Below are 10,509 nucleotides of genomic sequence, written 5' to 3' on the forward strand. Positions count from 1 at the left end.
GGAAGCAAACTAATGCAAAACATAGTCAAAGCGCTTTCATGTGAGCTCCTGAGGAGAAGCCGGGCAGCTGTAAAGGATATGCACAGCCTTGGGTTTGTTTATGAGGAGAGAGAAAGAGTTGCTGTGGGAAAGGGCTGCATCTCTTGTGGTGTACTGTATGTTGTTTATACAATAGTGCCAGGTGGCAAGCACAAACACACTCATGACAGAGCACCTCAGGAACTGCAGAACCTCTTTTTGATCTTCTTCAAAACCTAAAAAGGGAGAGTTGTTTAAATTTGTACTACTGTCACTGTTGCTCAGCTGTTTGAACCTTTTCCCACCCACTTATGTTTGCTTCTCTCTGCGCCAGTGAGTTTCTAGAGCACATTAGAAACACTGCAGGCAATGCCAAAGTTTGAGCAGCTGAGGTCACTTGTTCAGCCTGGAGGAGCGGAGTCTTGATAGATCTTATGGTGGTCTACATCTTCCTCATGAGGGAAAGTGGAGACGCAAGCACCAATCTCTCCTCTCTGGTGACCAGTGACAGGACCTGAGGGAATGGCATGAAGCTGTTTGGGAGGGAGTTAGGTGGGTTATTACAAAAAGGTTCTTCCCCCAGAGGGTGGTCAGACACTGGGACAGGCTCCCTGGGGAGGTCGCCACAGTACCAAGTCTGCCGGAGTTCAAAAAGTCTCAGGTACATGGTGTGACTCTTCAGGCTGTCCTGTACAGGGCCAGGAGTTGGACTTCGCTGATCCTTGAGGGTCCCTTCCAACTCAGGACATTTTGGGATCATATGAAAACCATGCTTGTCTCTTGGGATGGATGTTTTATAACAGTGAAGATCTGGGCAGTGTGATCATAGTTGTATTTTGTAGCAACCTCTTTTACTGACATGTTCGTAAATACTATCCCAGACTCAAATAAAATTTTTCTATTATTGTTTCATAAGACTTTAGCAAGGTTGGTACATTGTGTGAGTCCAGGAGTGTAAGAATTCCTGGCTTTTCTATCCATACTTTGTGAATTTAATTTACATTTTCAGATTAGTTTTATTCCCTGTAGGTATGTCCTGGACTCCTCTTTAGTAATTATTTTTGATGACTCCACTAACGCCTACTTCTTAAGACAGAGATGATCTATTTCAGACTCCTCCACTGAATTAATTTAGCCAACAATCCACTCATGACTCCGGCAGATGTTTTTACTTTCTTTCTTTCCTTCACGCCAGTAAAAACTTTATAAATCTTTTCTCTACCATTCCAGAAATGTGAGAGCTTCCCTCCTGACACCTGAAACATCTCACTGACCTAGTTAGCATACAATAGAACACATTTGTAGATAGTGCAGACACCTAAGTTTAAATAATCAACCCCCCAGTAGTTAGTCTTATGAAGGCTTGAGCCAGATTAGATTAGTATCCACAAAACTAGGTTTTTCTTAAGAATACTTACTCCTGGGGCTCATATATCCACAATTCAACAGCTGTCAACTTAATTATCTACTGTAGCAAGTCCAAATGCTTATGCTGGTTGCCCCTGTTCTTTATATAATAACATTGTGTCTCCCCTCCTAGTATGCACATCAGTAGCCATGAAATTAATGGACTATTTCCACTGATCTCAGGAAATGTTAACCAAAGGTCTGTAGAAAATGCATGAGATCCTGTTCCAAATCAAGTCTGAGACATGCTCTTGCCAATCTTTCCTTTGTCTCCATTTTGAGATGCTAAATCATTGGTCTGCTCTCCCATTGAAGAAGACCTGGGAGTTCAAAGAGGCTACTTCAGACTCTCTTTCCATGTGCCCTTTATGGCTTGTCCTCTTTGGAAGCATTCAACTATATTGATTATTTCCAGGGAAAGAGTGAGGTGAACTGATTGTTATAGTCTATCCCTCCCAAGACTAGGGGAAACAAAAGTTTTTGGAACTAAGTTTTGCTAAAAAGTCAAAGATTAATTGGTTATGGAGGCTAAATTATCCTTTCACTTTATAATTTATTAGAAAACTTAATGGCATTGTAACTAGAGGCTGTTAGAAGCCTTCGTGATGATGAATAATTATGACATGATGAGACATGTCTGAGGAGGAATTTTTGAAATCACTCTAATGAGAATAAAATAGAGATTAGTATTCCAGAGAAAATACATAAACTCACAAAACTGCAAATTAAGATTAGCATACAATTTTGTGGTTCGTTTTGGTTTTATTTTTTGGGTTTTTAATTGTGAAGTTGTTGGAATTTTTCCAAAATAGTAGCGTAAGAGGGGGTATTTTGTATCTTATTATCTCTGTGCTAATTGCATCTTATTTACAGCCACTTTAAAAGAAAATTCCCATCAGGGCAATACGTTATTTCAGTTTTCTTCATAAAGGAGTGGTATGGGGATCTCTCCCTTGTCATTCTGTCTCAGTGCCATTCTTTTTCTTCTGATTCTCAATAAGCCTGCAAGTTATCTATGTATAATTTGCAGTATTTGACTCTGAAAATGTGTGTTGTACTCCCTGGACATCCTGGTATTTCACACCTACCTGGCTGTTTTCTGCTTTCAGTGCATTCTCTGCAACTGCAAATCCCAAATGATTGCATCAGTTAAAATTTAGTGTTAGTGGATCTATGGGATGGATTCACTCAGGTTCTATGCTGTGCTGAGGAACAGCCATTAGTGTAAAATTCACAGAAATTAGATAAAATTATGAACACTTTATCCAAAAAACTCATTACCTCACAAAAAAGTAATAACTTGGTTAGGACAACTATAAAATTTGCACTTCCATCCAGCCACAACAGTAGAGTATAATCAAAATGAAATTTTGTTCTTCTTTCTCTCTTTTTACCCTATTTGAAAGAAAACATTTAGACTTGTGGCTTTCTGTAAGATTTACTGATAATTCATGTAAGACAATGTCTGGGATCTGACTTTCAGATGTAGTGAGTAGCTGTAACTCAGGTTTTCATTTGCAACAGGTATGGGAAATGCCTGCTCTTGCACAGGAGGCAGTGTAATTCAGGAGCTGCTTTGTAAAACCAGTGCTGTTGTCCTGGTAGTGATGGAAGTAGTAGTAATTCAGGGGACAGATGTAATGAGAGTGCCATTTGCTTATAAAATGCCAAACGATGGAAATAACCATTGCTCACTTGCAAATGGGGTGAGATAGCTGCGTGTGCTTATTAACCTTGAGCACCTATTTTATTAATAATATTGCTGTGAACATTGTGTTTAAACTATCAATCCTCTATTAAGCCTGAGAGCAGACAGCCAAAGCTGTGGGGTTCTTTCATACCTTGAAAAGCATGTTTTGCAGGACAATATACCCACTGGGGGACACCTGCTAATAACCTTCAAATTGTCCACTCTAGGTCACCTTACCATATATCATGACTGCCTTAACTCACATCCTCAACAATAGTCTGACTACTTTCACCTGTAGTGGGTTTTCCTAGGAGCAACCTGCTGAATTTGAGAAATTTGATCCCGTCTTGGTTTAATGGGAGTTTTATCTCTGACACCCATGAGGCAGGGTTGAGGTTTTGATGAGCTGTGAGAAACATCAATCTAGCTGTATTGTCCATCTTTCTGGAATAGTCACCTAGAGAGGGCATAGGAGCTCTTGATGCAGAGAGCAGGTATGCAATGGGGAAAGGTGCTGCTTCTTTGCAGCTGCTTTGCTGAGAACACTCCTGTAATGATTTCAGACTTAGAAACAATGTGCTTACCAACAGCAGAAATAAGTCCAAACCGTTAATAGCTGCTCAGATTTTAGGCTGAATGTTTGGGGATCTCCTAAGCCTCTACAAGTGTTTTCTGTGTCTGTCTGGCAAAAGAAGCAAATAGTGTTCTACCATTAATACTGTTACTGTAATCCTGTATTATTTGTCCATGTTTTACACAGCATTGTTATCCTCCCAAAGGACTAGACTTTGGCCAGTGTTGCATTCTCATCAGTGAGGGATGGCTTGTGCATCTGGGTTTTACATCAGCTCTTTCATTTGTGTGGAACTCATTCAGAAAAGTGACTGAACTGTTTTTCAAAAGTGGGATGCTGTAGTTTTATACCTATTGAGTGCCAAAAGACTTAGGTTTATGTGTCCTTGTTTCTGGTTGCAGGAAAAGACATCAATACAGAACACATATGAAATTCTGCCTGTATAATAAAGAATATTCTTTGACTACACTGTTTCCAGTGTAAACTACTGAACTTGCAAACGCAAGTTGTATGGGAGATAAGCCAAGGTGATGAAGTCCAAGTGAGATGAGGAAGCACAGAGACTGTAAACACATTATCTGCTATTAAAGGAAACATGTGTTGTAAAGATATAGGGTCTTGTCTTTTATTTTGGTAAGAATAAGTTGTTTTTTTTCTGATACAGGTGGCAAATTTACCAAGGAAAACATCCGCCAGAGAGCAGAGGTAGGCCAGAACACTTAACAAAAGCTTAATCTGTTTTGTTAAGCAGAAGACTGAATGCTGGTCTCCTGAAGTTACTGGCAAAACTAGGTTTTTCAATGGCCTAGGAGTTTATCCCAGGTGTTTTGCTACCATAGTGACAGTCTTTTTCACACATGTAGAGAGCAGTTGGTTTAAATTAAGAGCTGCACTAATCAGGACGCAGGTTTTGGAACCAAATGACAGTTACAGTTAAATGCAAGTATTATGAAAAATATTTCGCAGTACATCACTGCAATGCTAGCAGATCACAGTAAATACAGCAGAAGCATATATGATACAGATAAGTTTTACCTTCAGAAATTTAAGTCATCTAAGCCCATAGAGCTCAGTGGGTACACTACAGAACCAAAATGGAAGTATGAACTCGCATACTTTTACCAGCTGGGTGTAGGGCAAATGCTGAATAAGTACACTCCTAGAACTGTCCTTTTGTTATAAAACTATACCAGGTATTATCCACAGCAGATATCGCTGTAGTTTCATTCATGAAGAGCCTGCATACAAAAGAAAACTGTTTTGACCTTACATTATGGGGGAATAGCCTGAATTCTTGTATCTTTGTGTTCTGATTCAACAAGTACTAGTGATCTGTGTTGATCTTTTTCTTACTGCTTTTTAGAACAAAGATATCCTGAACTAATTTATGCTCTTCATTTGAAACATTGATGGCTGGTATTGAGAGTAAAGCAAGGAAGCTGTGAAAATTTGGGGGCTCCTGATGTCTTTGACATATTTCTAGCAATGCCTTTCATGAAAATTTTTGTTCTTTGTGAATTTGAAAATAGAGGCATAAACCAGGTAAGTATAATGAAAACTTGGTATAAAATAGAAAAAATAATTTAAATATTATCATTTAGACTAATATATTTCAAGTTATTATATTAATTCAGATTTATTGTCATGTCTATCTTTTATTAATTATATATAATACTGAGATCCTACACCATTACCATCAACTTGTAAAGTTGATGTAAAGTAAAGCCTGTGGAAAGTGAAATTTGCATTGATACTGTTCAATTCAGCACAAGCAAGCTACAGATTGTGGCAAAATTAATTTTTAAAACATCACCGACACATTTTAGAATCACAGATTATTCTGAATTGGAAGGGACCCACAAGGATCATAGAGTCCAACTCCTAAGTGAATGGTCTATATGGGGATTGAACCAAAAACCTTGGTGTCACTAGCACCATGCTCCCACCAACTGAGCTAATCATGTTTGCATCACTTTTTTTTTTATTATTATGGCCACAGGTACAAACTGAGAAATTATTTTTTGGAGGTGCAATTTTTGTGAAGCAAATGAGTCATATTGTTAGATCTGGTTCAGATGATGATCTGACAGATGATTTAGATTCATAGAGAATTTGCAGATGCCACTTGTGACTTTCTGTTGTAGTTACTGGGAACAGATTTTTAATTCTTTGTTGCTGTTTGAGACAGATAGCTTTATTTGTTTCAATTTTTAAATAAAACCAAGCTGTTTGTATCTTTGAATATGTTTACTGCATCAGCTAGGAAGCCATTTAAATGGTAACAGTGCTAGTGAGCATACTGGAGTACCAAAAAAAAATATTTTGATAGATAGATCATAGGTCTTTTTAAGCTCAAAAGCATATATTTGATTGAAATCACACGATGTAACTGATATCATTAAAACAAATATCCCAAATGAGCCATCCCTCACCCTTCATACCAAAGGGGTGACATAATTTCTGCACATTGTATTGATAGTTTTTGTCATTCAGTACAGAGGTCAGACAAGTAAGCTGGGAAAGCAAGTTGTGTTCCAAAAGGCCACACCAAATCCCAGCACGAGCTTTTTATCTTCTTTGAATGTAAGATCAGAAGAAATTAACTTTTACTCTGTTTTGTCCACCTGTGTTTACTGTAGCTAGGGGACCTATTGCTTCTCTATTTGGATTCTATTTATTTAAAAGCAAAATGAGAACAGAAGAGTATATGGGAAGACTCCTAATATGGCAAATTTGGCAAAAGGAGTCTGTACATTTCCACCCCACACAGTGGTAACTTCAGAGCAGACTGCTGATTGTTTGCCTGGCTAATTTTTCTCCTGTGCTTCCTACTTTAGGGTATGGCTCTTACAGCATCAGTCTCATTCTTTAGATGTTGTGGAAAATGGCATTTGCATTGAAGTCAGTGATAGCTGAGTGCATGCACTGGAGAAAATAAACACAAACATTGCTTTCATTGTCTCTTCCTTCCTCTATGATGTATGCTAAACTTTTGCTTGTGTTGTTTTTTTTGTTACAGAGATACCAGGAATACCACTGGAAGTTGTGTCTTCCAGTTCCTTCCTTAAGGAAGGACAAGGAATCAGTTTTTTATTTTTATGTTTTTAATGATGGAAGAGTACCAAGTCACAACTCTGAAACTTGTTCTACTATGAAAATAGCCCTGCTGCGAACATAGCATGGCTTTGTTTTGCTATTCCACAGAAAAAAAATCAAGAAGCTGATGAGCAAATGGAAAAATATGTTGGGAAAAAAAATTTTTCTTATAAAAATTTGCACATGTTTATCCTTAGAAACATTTACAAAAGGTAGATGTCTTTTGTTAGGTTCTGAAACAACCTGTTCACTGAACAATATGTAACAGTTGAGCTAAATGCTGTTTGCTTTTATCATAGTAGCAGCAGAATGGATGTGACAGTGCCTTTATTACTGTTTGCAAAGAATGGTATGCAAATTCAGGTTCATACTGCTTGCCAGACACAGAATACTCTCTGTATGGAGAGAGAAATTAGTTTCCATTTTAATGCAAATTTTCCTGCTTATTGTCTATAGAGCTTTTCTGTCGTATTTGGACATACTGCACGTCAAGCACTTGCATTATTTCCAGAAATCCCACTGAGATATGAGGGGATATGTAAAACAGTCAGAGAGGCAAATTAATGCTATTTCTTTCTGCCTTCTCTGTATTTCATCATTGATTGAAGACACAATGTGGGAAAAAAGATTTTGACATCCCTAGTTGAAGTAGTGCATTTTTCAGACCACTGTTATTCATATAGCTTTTTATGTAAATGTGTTCATTGTGTCAAGAAGACACGAAAACCCCAGCAGTCATCTCAGATTGCACTGTGTGGTACAACCTGCGAGGGAATGATGAACTAAAGTTGCTGTGTTCAACATAGAATGAGTTCTTTGCTGTTAGAACATTTTAGTTTTGGAAGTGGTAGAAGAGAGACGAGGAAAATATGGCAGGGATAGAAAGCGAGATTTTAAAAAGTCTATCAGAAGGATTTCCTGTTTATCTCACAGCTAATCCGTTGGAACACTGTCCTGGGATGTGAGTTTATGTTTCCTCTCCAGCTGAAGCAACTCTCCTCAGAGATGCCATCCCCTCCTAATGTTTCAGAGATGAGAGTCCTTCTCACGCTGTGGCAGATTCCCAGGTCCTGCCTACTGGAACTGCCCCAGTGCTGAGCAAGTGCTCAGCTTTTGCCTGCTCCCCTGGGAAGCAGGACTGTCAGGTTCTATGTTGCATGTCCTACTTTGGATGGAGTACAGTCCAAAAATTCAGATAACTGCTATGTACACCTGGGGTCTGAGCCCTCTCTTGAAATTTAGAAATACGTGTTCAAGCTGTCTCAAGCAGAGGAAGGAATCAAACTGAGGTTTCCAGTACCTAGGAGACATCCTCAAGTCAGTGGGGAGACAGAAGTCATGCTCACTAATATTGTCCCAAGATATTCCCTGGCTACTCTTCAGCCACATAAGTGTTAAATGGGACACCTGGAATAGGAACCTAGAACAGTTTTTTCTGTGTTTTTACCGCATGAAAGCAAGTATTGCATATCATACCTCTAGTTTAATAAAGCTTGTGGGTTTATAATTATCTTGGCGACTTTTGGCCTGTGTTCATTTTGGACTGAAATGCTTCTATAGCCCCCCCAAATACTTGGGAGTGGGAAATACGATTATGTATGCCTGGTTTTCTGAAAAAATGAGAACTCTTGCTTCTACCTCTTCTACTTTTGTTGCTGTAATTCTCTTGGTATTTTTAACAAACCTTGAGCACTTTTGGGGTGAGGTGGGCATGGGGAATGTATTCATTTGACTCTACTGTCCAAAGAATTTTTAAAAATGCTTCTTTCTTATTTTTAGAAGATATTTATAAGTTGCCCATATAGTATGTGAACTCATGAATAGCATCACAAGATGACTATTTAAGTGCAACGCAGAATTCCTCAGCTTTATTTGCATCTTCTTTTTTTGGCACATTTCCAACAAATGCATGATACTTAGGTATGTAATTAATGAAATTTATATCCTCACTGTATTTTTGTAGAGTCTTTTTTTTCCTTGTCTATTCTTAGTGAATAAAGAAATTTTGCTTTTTTAAACAAGATCTACTACAGTACAATTCTAAGATAATTTCTATTGATGAAAACTCCCCAGGTGATTAGCAGACTATACTAGAAACCACTCATCAATACTGTCCCTTTGTAAAATGTCTTTGGATTTCAATAGAGGTGCTTTATGGAGACTGCATCCATGGCATCTGGATTTTCATTTCTAAAAAAATTTGAACGCTGAAAGACCATATATATAACATTAATTCTAAGTGACATAGCACTTACAGAATGTAATTAAAATGTTACCTAAGAGCTTATCATTCTGTGCACTATATTTTTGTTCTTACAATCTTTCTTAATTGAGAAGTCCATTCGGTTGAGTATATTTTTAATCCCTCCACAATTTCATATTGTTGTTTTTCTAAATTTGTTCTGAATGTAAGAATAGATATAGAAACCGTCCACCAGGTGGTTACTTTATATAAAGCTACATTTTAAAAAAATCTTGGGGTTTGGCAAAAAGTGTAGTCTACTTCACTCCTTATCACCCTTATTCCTATTAACATAATTACCATTAATTACATTTTCCTGTAATTTCAAATTATAATTTTCCCCTGGCCATATTGATTGGAGTTTTTTGTTGGTTTGGGTTTGTTTTGGTTTTTTTTTGGTTTTTTTTTCGGTTCATTGGTTGTAGGGTTTTCTGGTAGGTTGAACTTTGCGTTCTAGAGTAGAGATGGAAGTCTGTCCACCATTCCACAGAAACTGGGTCAGCATGTGTTGGAGATCTTAGGGTTCATGTCCTCATTACATGTTCTCTCTTCTGAATTCTTTTCTATTTTTCACTGCAATCTATTTTTCATTGGCTTTTCTCTCATTAATACCACAAAAAGGTCAAACTGAACTTTTCATCTCATCCAGTTTTGGTTTTCTGTTTTTTGGTTTTCTTTGTGAAGTCAAAATTAGGCAAAAAATAATTTGTCTATCCTTGACTGAAGACCTCTTTTTAAAATCTACACTAATAGCACTGGGATGGAAAAATAGGTTGGATAGACTTTTAATCCTTAAAATGCATTATCACGTAAAACAAGGGCAGGGAAATGTGGAAATAAACAGAAAAGCAAAAGGAGTTTCTTGTCAATAGTTTTTGGTAACTGGAGAATTGTCAGAGCCCAGAAAGGCCATAAAGACTTCTTTGTGTCTTTCAATCAAGTTTTATAGCCAGATAGTTACAAGGCAAATTCATTCTCAATATACAGCCTCTGGAACGATGACCATAGCATTCAATTAATCAGATGTGACCAAAATGTCAAGATCCTCATAAAGAAATCTTTCACTCATCTGGGTTACTATATCAATAGATTTTTTTTTTTTTTGAGTCTGATAAATATAGGGCATGGAATGAATTTACTTATTTATAGTTTCTTCTTATTTCATAGAGATACTGCTTGCCATCCCTCCCATACAGCTGTAGAGCTCCTTAAATAGGAAAGATGTAGACTGAGTAATCATAATTGCTACTAAAAAGGAGAAAATGCAAAAGGTTGGATCCAAAACAAGATCCAAACCCAGCTCTGGTGCCCTGCACCCTCTGTGTAATATGTTACCATTACTTCTTTTAAATGTAGTGTTGAAACCCATTTAAGCTCAGATGTTGTCACTGGAAACTCATAAAAACACCAGTTTAAGCAATCCCATGCTGGTTGAGCATCACGTTAGCCTGTCTTAGACAATGGCCAGCACCAACTGCTCAG

General features: G+C 37.6%; 1 long non-coding RNA gene across 2 annotated transcripts; it reads left to right on the forward strand.

Annotated features, from left to right (window-relative positions):
• The first annotated feature begins 674 nt into the window (after window positions 1-674).
• On the forward strand, window positions 675-8,295 carry LOC121469716 (uncharacterized). 2 transcript variants are annotated; one of them, XR_012055063.1, is made up of 3 exons: window positions 675-4,394; window positions 5,053-5,231; window positions 6,709-8,295. It is a non-coding gene; the product is annotated as an uncharacterized lncRNA (long non-coding RNA). The 2 variants fall into 2 exon arrangements; XR_012055062.1 differs by lacking the exon at window positions 675-4,394 and having other exon boundaries at window positions 4,404-5,231.
• The last annotated feature ends 2,214 nt before the right edge of the window (window positions 8,296-10,509 follow it).

This window comes from Taeniopygia guttata, chromosome 3 (genome assembly GCF_048771995.1).
Source record: "Taeniopygia guttata chromosome 3, bTaeGut7.mat, whole genome shotgun sequence".
Classification (NCBI taxonomy): Eukaryota; Metazoa; Chordata; class Aves; order Passeriformes; family Estrildidae; genus Taeniopygia; species Taeniopygia guttata.